Here is an 11700-nt window from a genome sequence, read left to right on the forward strand (position 1 = left end):
AATTAAGACATCAGCACTGTCTTTGATAGGTGGTCATTCCAAAGGACTGTTTCGCTAATGTCTTTATTATTCTTCTCTCTCACCCACATATACACGAACTTCTTTCATTAGCTTCCTGCATGGTTTTGAAAGTGCAGGCCTGACAGAAGTAACATGAGTTTAGCAGTCCCTGTGCAGACTTCCAGCCATTACAGGAGCTCAAGTCTCACTTGTTCCCTGCTCTCTTTGAACAGTGACAATGAATCATGTCAACTTGTGCCAGATGCCAAAGCAGTTTTGTGGTGCCAATAAATATTCAGAGGAGACATGCTTCAGATAAAGACAGCGATTTATTTCAAACAATGATCTAAGCAGGGTTCAGACCTAGAGGTAAGAGGATGTTGGACTAATTTACTGCATATCCTTCATCTCGTCAATCCTGGGAATATGAAGTCATATTTTAGGAATGAGAATTAATATTTTTTTCACTGATTCCAATGCATGCTAACCTCATCCTGGAGTCTTTATAACTAGGAATAATTCATTGGACTTTGTTAGAGTACACCCACAACAATTTCAGGACAGCAATTTCTGTTCTATTAAAATAGAATCAAACTCTCTCCTTCCTTTTTTATAACGCTAGTTTACATTCCAGGATTTAAATAAATTTTTTCTTTCACACTGGACTGTAGATACTGGTCAACAGCCCTGGTTAATTCCCACAGCAAGGCATTTTGGAGTTTTTTTCTCCTTCATCTTCACATCAGATCATTTTAATTCCGGCAGAGACTGAGCGAAGCAATGCTGATTTCCCCAGATGGTTCTGCTTTCTTAGAACCCTGATGGAATGACAATTACAGCTGTGGAGATAGGCAAAGCTGTGAAATAAATGATAGAAAAAACAATAACTAGATTTCACTGGCATGCACAAGCTAACTGAAGCGATCATATGATTCATTATTGGCCCCATGCACAGTGCTGCCAGGCATATCTTTTATTCTTCATCAGATTTCACTAGGGCTCTTCCAGACCTCTTTTCTATGAATCCAAAATGATTGGCAAATTCCTAAAGCAAGAAAAATGCTTTTCTTCCAGACTTCTCCCCTGTGACAAATAGGGTGTTATCAGCAAGAGAAAAGCCATTTACTGGATTATCAAAGATGCTACTTCTTGGTATTTCCTTCAGGAACACGTGAAATTCTTTTTAATTTTGAGACAGTTTTGCTGCACTACTGATGGGAGTGGAGTCCCCTGCATGATATCAGCAGCCAAAACCAAAAGCAGAGCCGATAGGCTCTGGCTGTCTCACAGTAACTGACAGCACTGAATAAATATGGATGATATTTGTTTGAGCAGGATTGCAAGGCCTCAGAACAGCTTATGTATGCTCAGTAATAGAAAAATAGCAGCAAATCATGGCTGTCAGTAGACATTAAGTAAAATAGACTGTTTGGGTGGGAGGGAGTTGAGGAAATTGTTGTTTATACTGAAGTATTTTAGTTTCCTGTGAAGTTGCTGATTCAACACCTAACTTATAACAGCTTTTTTTATTTGCAGATATCCTGGGATAATGGTAGGTAAAGCTAGTAATCAGCCCAGCAGCTGTCCATGAGATCTTCTCTGATTACGCCTATTTCTTTCTAATACAAGACTTTCTATGAGTTGCCCATTAGCAGCACATTTCACAGAAATGAGAGAGCGGGCTTGCTTTCTTCCCACACCTTGAAAATGCACAAAAGCAGCTAAACAGGGAGTGCCTGTGGCAGCCAAATTGCCTGTTAAACAGGCAAGTCAGCAGAGACTCAGCCTAGCAGACATCCATGTGTGAAGCATCTGCATAAAGCAGGGCTATCTCATATCCCCCACTGATGTTAAACTCTTAACTAGAGTGTGCTACAATTTATCTACCCTCCAACTGAGCAAATGGTGGGGGTAGGCCATTCCTAGGATTGTTATTATTCATTATTATTTTATAATACCTGCTGGTGTTATTTTAGCAGCTGCTTGCATGAAGGAGTACCTAAAAGCCAGACCACCTTTGTGGCATCAGCATGGGGCACATGCATTGGGAACGGAGAGCAAGGACAGAATGATGCTGGGTATCTGTGTCAGTGCTAGTATTACCTCACTATGACATACGTATTAGAATCATGCAAGTTCTGTGAGTGCAGGAATCACCTTTTCATAAATTAACTGAGCTAGCCTAAAGTTAGGCTTGGTTTTTGGGCGTGCTGGCTACCTGCAGTGCCAACTGAACTGCAATGGCAGAAGCCTCAGCTGAGAGAACTACTAAGAGCTCATAGCACATGATAAAACCTGTCAGGAGGAGAAATACCAGCAAATCCTTACCATTTTTACAGTGTCATTTGCTCTGCTTCTGTAAAGGGTTCTCCAGTGTGAGGCCTGGGAGAGGGAGGCACTAACTGAGGCAGCTGGGTAATTCAGAAGATCTCTCGAGTCCTGTGCTCCTACTCTACTCCATGCACTCCAAACCTCAGAACTCATCACAAGCAGGTGCCAAGTGGCATGATCACACTGTTCTTTTAATATTGGCCTACAAGAGAAGAAATGTGAAGACATTTGATAAGAAAATGATCAGTGATCATATGTAGTATTATAAATAACAGGGTTACATGCTGTACACTTTCCTTGACCGGGGGAAGCTGCTTTCAGAGACCTAATTCTGATACAGCATACTACCAAATTTACTTAAAGTTTACAAAAGTTACAGAACTCCCACTTGGATTCTCTCATTTCCTTCAATTCCTTTCTCTTCTATTCTACCTCAGTGTCCCACAGTTCTGCTGCACACTGCAGTCCCAATCCTCCACTGTTCTGCACTTAAATCCCTTTCCCACAGCTCCTTCCCAATCTCCCCATAGATACAGTTCAGTCGAAGCTAAACACGAAACTCAGCACCTTGATATCAGCACAGAGTGAAGGAGATCCGTTCTGCAAAATGTCCAGGGTCTCCAGAATGTCAGGGCGTCTTGGGAAGCAAAACTGAGTCCTTTCCAACAATTCTGCAAAATTGGAGGGTGACAAAGGAATCTGAAGACTCTAGAGTCTGGCAGCTACATCACTGCTGTGGGAAATGGCTCTTTATTTTTCCTCATGTTTATCATCACAGACAACACAATCAGAAACTCAAGAGATCTCCCAAGCTAGTTCCATGGTTTTAGATTTACTATCTTTCCCTTGGGGAAGAAAAAAACACAAAATCTCCTATCTGTGAAATGATCTAATTGCTGCTCACTCAGTTTCTGTAAGTTAGCTCAAGTATATTTCTGCTAAAGATTTTTAGCTTTATAAAGCTGTACCTTATTAAAATCCCCTTATTAAAGTTTCCTTTTATCTCATGAATATTCAGCTTGGGCTAGGAAGAAAACAGTAAAATTAGTATATTCTAGCACTTCAGTGAGTGGAGTCATCTGCAGAACAATGAATGACTGTATTGGTAAAAGCATTCACAATTAATACACTATTGACATAGGCACTGTAAAATATATAAATGTTTATTAGCATCAACATCTATTATGAAATCAATATAATTGAAGTTACTGTAAAAATAACTGAATTTCATGACATCCTAAATAATTACTGTAGTTAAAAAAAAAAATAGATAGGTATTTACATGAAATAACACTACAGAAGAATATGATAAGCCAAAAAATCTACATAAGGACGATATCATTTAAGACAGGCAGAGTGTTAATTAGAAGACAATATTTCTGATGAGTTAAACAGATCAGTATGGACATTTTCATTTAATCAAACATTGCAACTGATGCCATGCAGATTACTTAATCTGTATCCCAAATGCAGAACAGCACTTGTCCAGTTTTCACCAAAACTGTGTTTATAACTTGTAAATTATATACTACAAGGACAAAGCAAATGTTAGATACTGTGATCTGCGTGTATTTTGCTGTGACCTGAGATAGGTCATTCAGTGATGAGATGATTCAGTATTAAGAATAATGAGCAATCACACACTCCAAATTCAGAGTGCTAACAAACCTCAGCCTTTTCTCTTTCCTTTCTATTATTTCTTCTCATCTGATCTAAACATAGTGTCTTTTCATATTGGTTTGTATGGTTTTAATCTGATTCCAAAACACGTGAAAAAATTACATACATGATACACTGGGAATATAATGGGACTGTAAGAGTATTTGTCATCCCTTTAATAAAAATATGGTGAAAAGCTAGAACATCAGGAATCTTATGCTAGGTCCTTGTGCTTGTTTTTAGTATAGTTACAACCATTCCAGTTATTACAGACTTCACAGAGAAGATTCAACTTTCTTTCCTTAGCACATCACAACAAACTGCTGGACATCTAAACCTCTGCTCTCTGCAAAAAGCACAGTAGATACATACCAAGATTAGCACAGATACTCCACTGTGAGGGTTCCATCCAAATAATCTAAAAATAAGTCATACATGCCTGCTTTTCTCCAAGAGCACAGCTTTAGCAATGAAATTTCCTACTGCTTTAGCATACAGGTCTCTTGAAATTTCCTGCATGCTCCTGCTTGCTTTCACTCCATAAATAATTAATAGGTAGCCTTTAAGTTGAACTCTGCCTGATTAGTTTTGAGGTTTGGTGGTTGGTTGGGCTTTGTTTTATTTTGCTTTGTTTTGGCAGTTCTACTCTCCTTACTGTAAATAACCCACAGTGAAATGTTTCTGAGGAAGAAGAATGATAGTCTGGAAATTCTTATTCTCGTAATGGTACGAATATCAACAATTCTGCTTGATTTCTCATGGAATATTCTACCCTACAAACTGCAATATTATTCCAGAATCAGCTGCAAACCTACTATTGTCTCGGAAATCATATCACTGCTGCATCTACATTGCTTCTGGTACCAATGCTAACTACTGCAGATGCAGTTGGTTTACCTCTGCTGCTCTAAGCTGACATCAGGGACCTAATACATTCCAACCACAATGGGAAGTGAGGAGTAGGGGTTGGGGTGGATTTTTGTACTGTTTGATATCATTCAAAGCTCAATAACTCCAAGAATTCAAGAAACACAGTTCAGCTTGCAAAATCACTTCCTAAAGCTGTGAACATCTAGGTTCTCCACGGAATACCCTATTCCTTTAAAACCTCAGTCTTTTTGTTGTCTTTATTGAGTCTAAATTCTCAAATATCAGTTCCTAAATTCACTGGCCTGATGACAAAAAACAGAATAACTCCTATGACTGTGGAACAAGCCCACTGTTCTCTTTCTGTTTCTGTGTACCCTCTCTATTATTCACAAATATTTCAAACTTTCAAAGAAGGAAAAAAGAAATACCTTCGTGACATGAGAGACAGGCCATATTTAACAGGGGAATAGAAAATTTATTCCTCTTGTGGAAAGTACAGCTGCAGGTTCATTATCATTATTTCCTTCTTATTTTATGCTTTTGAAGAAGTCTCCTTACAGGTAGCTGGGAAGCTGGACATGAGCCAGCAGTGTGCACTTGCAGCCTGGAAGGCCAATTGTATTCTGCATCAACAGAGCGATGGCCAGCAGTTGTGAGACAGAGGTATAGCGGTAAAGGAAAAATGCAGTGAGAGTAAAAAGGAAAAGGATAGTAAAGAAGGTTAAATATATAAGCAATGGATTGCAGTGAGAACATTCCTGTTTTACTTGATACTATTATCATAAAAACTCACACAATCAAAGATCTATATAAACAAACACACCTTACACGAAGGCTGATTATACAAAAATACTGCTGTAAAATTAGCAATTTTACCTACTACTCTTATGTTAATGATACCTACAACAGTGCAAATTTATTTCACATCTCTTATCAGCAAGACACATTACCATCATTAGAAAATATACTATAAGAGTTCCAATGAACTTTTCATCCTTATTTTTATCATATTTTTATCTTGTCTTCTAAGTTTACTTTTATTTTAGTACCATTACTCTGCTTTGATTTACTCTAGTGCTTTGCATCTGATTGCAGAGCCACTCCAATCATATTTTCCAAAAAATTAAAGCCCCCTTCCAAGGAGTTTGGTTGCATATTATGACGCAGTGTCATGCCACTCTTGTTGAATTATAACTTAATCACAAGTAACCAATCGTAGCCTGAAACAGTTAATCATGAAGCTACACAAATAGGCAACATGAAAGGAAAAGGAATTAAATGTACACAATTAAATTATATTTCTTCTGATACGACTCAACTCTCAAGTCTCTGCTGCACATCAGCAGCTAGCTAGTTGATTCAAACACTTCTTGATTACAATTTAATTATAGGATTATAAATGTGATGTCATTTAGCATTTTGACAGTTAAATTAACCAAATACATTACTTAACACATCAGCTTAGGGTGGTAAAGTTGCATGCATGAAAGACAAATTATACTTATCTCAAGCGTTCCTTATAGAGCAAGCTTTATATCTCTGGGGTTTCAGAAGACACTCAGAACAAATTTCAGGGCTTCTTTTCTTGTGGTCCCAGGTCTCCTTGAAAAATCATGGTAAGATTTTTGTCTTTTCAGGGCTAAATTTTCACAGTGAATCCTGCCCTTTCTCAAAACTGATGAGAATTGCCACATCAACAAAAGTGGGGATGTGTGAGGGCCCCCTTCACCCCAAAGGAGCTCTTCACAATCCCGAAAATAGACCACTGGTGCCTCTCACAAGTGAAGGTCTCCCAATGTTCAAAACATATGCCTAATTCCAAGGACTGGTGAAAAATCAGACAAATGACAAAATTCAGGTCTGGGGCCATGAGAAAACACCAAAAAGGAAGTAGCAGGATGGCAGTGTTGTGGGAAAGGTGTTGCTATTCTGACCTTTTTGTGTTTTACACTGTTCCATGCTAACAATAAGGATTCTGTTTATTAGTTCTTGTTTCTAATCAACAAAGTTTGAACTCTGCTACCCAAGTCAGAGTGGATTTCAGGTGTGGAGGTACAAACTGACAGGAATTTTGGTCCTTAGGACAAATTCCAGATAAGTCTTTTAAAAATTAAGGAAGCAATACGCTATTCAAATACTGAATTTTGTTAGCTCTGCTTCTTCATCTCTAATATGAGGTATAAATGAGAAGACTTGTAGCAACTTTTAGATCTTAATTAGCGGGTCCAAACCAGGAAACACCGCAGTCTGCTGAGCAGTGCCGATAAGCACACACTGGACTAATTACAAATATCCTTTAGATGAGCAAAACTTTAAAACTGCCATGGATTTAAGCCATATTGTAAATTTAATTGCAATTATTCACACACAAGTGGAATGAGCCATTTCCCCTTTTCTAGTGAAGTTCATTTATCCTCTTTTAATGCCACCGCACATCGTTTGGCAAGGACCGCTGTTATTGCAACTTCATCATACCATTTCTGGAGAGCAATCATTTTGGCACAGCAATATATGAGACTGTACCATATGGCATTAGCATGTAAAGGGGATAGGATCTTCTCCTTTCCTCTTCACAATGCTTTACGTATAAATATATATCACTACATCTTCTATGAAGTATATGAAATTGTGCATTTTTGTCAAGTCTCCAGTCACTAAAAAATTCTCAGGCCTTTAAGTCTGGAGTCTCATTACTGCTATGTCTGCCAATGCTAAAAGTTAACTTAAATTCAAGATGTTAAATTTAAATTTTCATCCAAAGTAAAGATTTTAATTCAGTGGGTTTCATATCACTTAAAAAGGTAGAAACAGGAACAACAAAGGTGCATTAATCAGATCACCATCTTTCAAGAATCATCAAGTAGCTTGATCACCAATTTCTGGATGACATCAACAGAAACTGAAAAGGAGGTTATATATGAAAAATACTAAAAGTTGTTCAGTTTTGGCACATACTTTCATAATCTGATTGATTAAGGAAAAATAATTTTCTGTAATCTGGCAGTTCTGAAACTTTAAACCTTCTACCAAAATTTTTTAAGTATGGAAAACTGTAAATGATAGTTTTACAGTCTTAAGACATAATTTTGACATAGAAAACACACAAGAAGATTATTCTGAAGCTTGTGGAAGGGAGTAATAAAATGGAATATACTGTAATTAGTTCACCAGAAAAAGTGTTGACTAAAATAATTCTGAACATTTCTGGAGTAAAAAGTGCACTGCAAAATTAGGTACTAGTTTGTTTGAACAGAGAAGAAAAATGAGATGCAAGAATATTAGAACACTGATCAGGAGGAACCTCAGCTGCACTGAGAATGAGAGTGGTAAAACAGCAGAATAACTACTATAAAAGTTTTGTATTTTAAACAGTTTTCCTTCCATAGTTTATTTAATCAGGAAATAAAAGAAGAAAGAAAGAAAAAAAAGAAAAGCAAGAAAAATTCTGGGGTAGTAGAAACAAAACAAAGCCAGCTAGAATAAACGGAGCAGAAAGCAATAGAAACCTAAAGTTCAGTGATTATATTTACCATATCAGGAAAAAATACCTCCAGGCACACAGAGGGAAAGGGAGCCACAAAAGAAAGGGACATGCACTGATTAACTACACCTATTCAGCAAATAGCTTGATATGTTTCATTCCGTTTGCCAAGTCTTAAGACTTAGAGGAATTTAATACAAGAGATGAGAAGATCCTCAGCTACATGGACTTACATCAGCCAAGGAGCTGACCCAATACTTTGCAATATAAGACCCTCATCTTGCTGTTACAGACTGCTCCATGACACTATCTGATACACGTCTCTGAAAATGAAAACTCTGTACAAGATGCTCCATATGGAGGCTGGCTACAGGAGCTCCTCTCTCACTCATCTCCCAGAGCAATGGAAAACAAATATTCTACTTCAAGGAACAGTGCAGTGTATTTCCTGAGAAGTTTTCCCTCTCTGACCATGCCCTGCTGACCATGTACTACATGGCTAGTGAGGCCTGTGACAGAGAGGTGTGTCAAGATATTGAAATTTGTTTTTCAGGGGAGAACTGTCATTTTGTTTCATAACTTTCCCCATTCTAGAGGTAGTTGGTAATGTTCCCCTACAATAATGTTTCTTTTTTAGACTATGTATAACATACTGTACTGAACTGCCTGAAAGGACTCATTTCCCCCTTATTCAAGTTTCAGACATGGATTATATTCCCAGACTTCTGTTGGATTTGTGACATAACCCCACACATGCAACTTACTGACTCAGGCACTCACAGGACTCTGAAAAGCAGAAGGATGGGTTGACTGAGTGCACCACAAAAAGTTCTATGAAATTGATGGATGAAAATTAATATCTAAGTGCTAAATATTATATTGAGCAATTTCTTAATTATTCTAATCAGGTTTTCCATATCCTTAATTAAGTGTCATTTCAGAGTATGATTTGAAGCTGCTTTTTCTACCCTAACTAAGCACTTTAGACGGGGTCCCACCAAGCCCCATATGAGACCATCATTTAATGCACCATATGCCTTAGCTTCTTTCAGTCTATTCCCTTAAAGGCTTTTCAATCCATAGTTACAAGCCAGGCACCTGCAGTCAACAAACTTGTGCTTGAATATCTACCTACAACCCATCATTTCCTCATCCTTTGATGGTCAGGAAATACATGTAGCTTGCTTCTAATGTGATCTCCTTTTAGATTTTTCTTTTAATATTCTCTGAACATCTACTGACTCACTGTGTTTCTTTACAGGAGATGGCAAGCAGAGCCTCTTTATCATAAGTGTCCTTTGATCCTGTTTTCAGACTTGCCTGTCTCTCCCTCGTTTGTTCAGTCCACCCTATGAGTGTCCTTTGATCTCGTGCACTCTGGCCTCCCTTATTCATTCTTACAGTACAAAGGAAATTGCCTTTTCCAAATTAATAGGTGGACCTCTTCTTCTGAAACCCATACACTTACTAGAACTTTCAATGTTTTAGTGTTATTATTTTTGGTTCTACAAGCTTTAGTTTTTTAATGGCACATTGCATCACTTTGCACATTTCCCTACACCTGAAGCATAAGCTTTTTTTTTTTTTTTGGTGAAATAATGTATATTTCCTTTACAATATTCTTTTGTATATAATCTTCAACTTGTGTTTTTTTTTCTACACAGACTGTTCTGCACCAAGATAGCTCTGCAAAGATTGTTAACACTTAATGTACTCAATACATTAATTCTCAGTTATTGGTAGGCAGCTTGAGGATCCCTTTATTGCTTTTCAGCAAAATCAGCCCAACCTAAAACTTAAACCTGAAAGTAAAAATCCTTCCACAAGTCTCCAAATTATTTTATTCACAAAGAGTTAAGAGCAGACAGGCCAGTTCTTTCTCAGGGAACCCCTGAAGGACAGGTGTGCCTCCTGCCTGTGTACATGATGCTTTCAGCCTCTCTCTATAACTCCCCACTGCATCCATGATCCCACAGAAACCTTATTTCTGGAGGGACAGGAGGAGGAGCTGAGGCTGCATTGTGATTTTTCACTCACAAAATGCAGCACCATAATTTAAAAAATTTAAAGTAATAAAAAATCACCAAAAAACAGAGACAGATGCACTGTCGGTACCCTGCTGCAAGCTCTGAGACAGATGGAATGGCAAGAAGTGTCAGCACTGCACCCCCTTTTTCCTTCAACTCTTTGAGATTAAGTCCTTCCCATGCTACTTCCTCTTGTATGAAGTACTTCTTCCTTCCTATGTTTTTTTTACAATTTTATTTGCAATATCTCATAAAATACCATAAAGTTCTGATAAATCAGTGCAAAACAACCAGCTACACATCCCACAGCATTTGAGAGCTCAGTTCTCCTTCCTGGTGATGACCCAATAACATCATCCAGTTCAGATGTTTGTTGTGGTGTCCTATGAAAGTGGCCCCCTCAAATTATGCTCAGATAGTATTTTCCTGTACCAGCTCTTCAGTGCATCTGCTAGTTCAAAGGGGAACAAGTACCTTCTAACATGACCAGCCAGCTTCAGCTTAAGGCCCTGTAGCTGCTGACTGTGGATGAGAAACCTGCTGCAGGCCATGTGACTACACAACTTATCTTTGACGTTTTATATAAGCTCCATTTTGAAATCTCAGTCTCTCCATGCACTTGACTGTTTCCTCTGAGTTCATTTTCAGCTGCTTTCCTTCATCATGTGCAGATGCTTAGCTTAGGCTAAAGCCTGTAGGTATTGCTGACCTGAGAAAATATTGAACTGCCTTGCCTTCAGTGCTATCCTGACTCAGGTAGAGACATGCTGTTTTCTGGCATTTTAAAAAATTCTTTCTATACACAGTGCAGTGTATGCCAAGCGGTGCTGCAATTCAAGTCTTTCCAAATGTGAGAATCTTTCCATCCCTTGCTGTTCCCTTGTTTTTTTATTGTCACACAGCTAAATTCTGTTGTCCAATTCAAAATCTTTTTGCAGCCTTTAAAGTCAGCTGAAAGTGTTAAATTCTAATTTGTCAGTGCCAAGAAGCATCAATCTCTGACCGAGTCCTTTTTTAAAAAGCATCTGAGGAGATCGCTCTCAAACTTTTGTGTGCCACGTACTTACTGTGAAGTCTGACAGAGAAAAATGTGTGTTGGCAACACTGCTTAATCCACATTGAAAAAAAGAAAATTGAAGCCATACTTCTAGCAAGATTGGTTAATGATCAATAGCGACAGGTAGCTATAAATACAGTAATGGAGATCCTCTCATATTCTCTCTCATCCTCTCATGCAGCCCTCCCATAACTACATTTCAGGAAAATGAATTTGTTCTGACTCCCACTCTGGGCAAGCTACCACAGAAATAACATGAGATTGGAAAAAAAAAA

General features: G+C 38.1%; 1 long non-coding RNA gene across 2 annotated transcripts; it reads right to left on the minus strand.

Moving 5' to 3' along the window:
- Positions 1 to 310: 310 nt before the first annotated feature.
- Positions 311 to 3432, minus strand: LOC104909547. Of its 2 annotated transcripts, XR_004158774.1 has the most exons (3): positions 2899 to 3432; positions 2329 to 2533; positions 311 to 857 (listed from the first exon to the last, which is right to left on the minus strand). It is a non-coding gene; the product is annotated as an uncharacterized LOC104909547 (long non-coding RNA). The 2 variants fall into 2 exon arrangements; XR_002111677.1 differs by lacking the exons at positions 2329 to 2533; positions 2899 to 3432 and adding an exon at positions 1959 to 2100.
- Between the last annotated feature and the right edge of the window lie 8268 nt (positions 3433 to 11700).

This window comes from Meleagris gallopavo, chromosome 2 (genome assembly GCF_000146605.3).
Source record: "Meleagris gallopavo isolate NT-WF06-2002-E0010 breed Aviagen turkey brand Nicholas breeding stock chromosome 2, Turkey_5.1, whole genome shotgun sequence".
Lineage (NCBI taxonomy): Eukaryota > Metazoa > Chordata > Aves > Galliformes > Phasianidae > Meleagris > Meleagris gallopavo.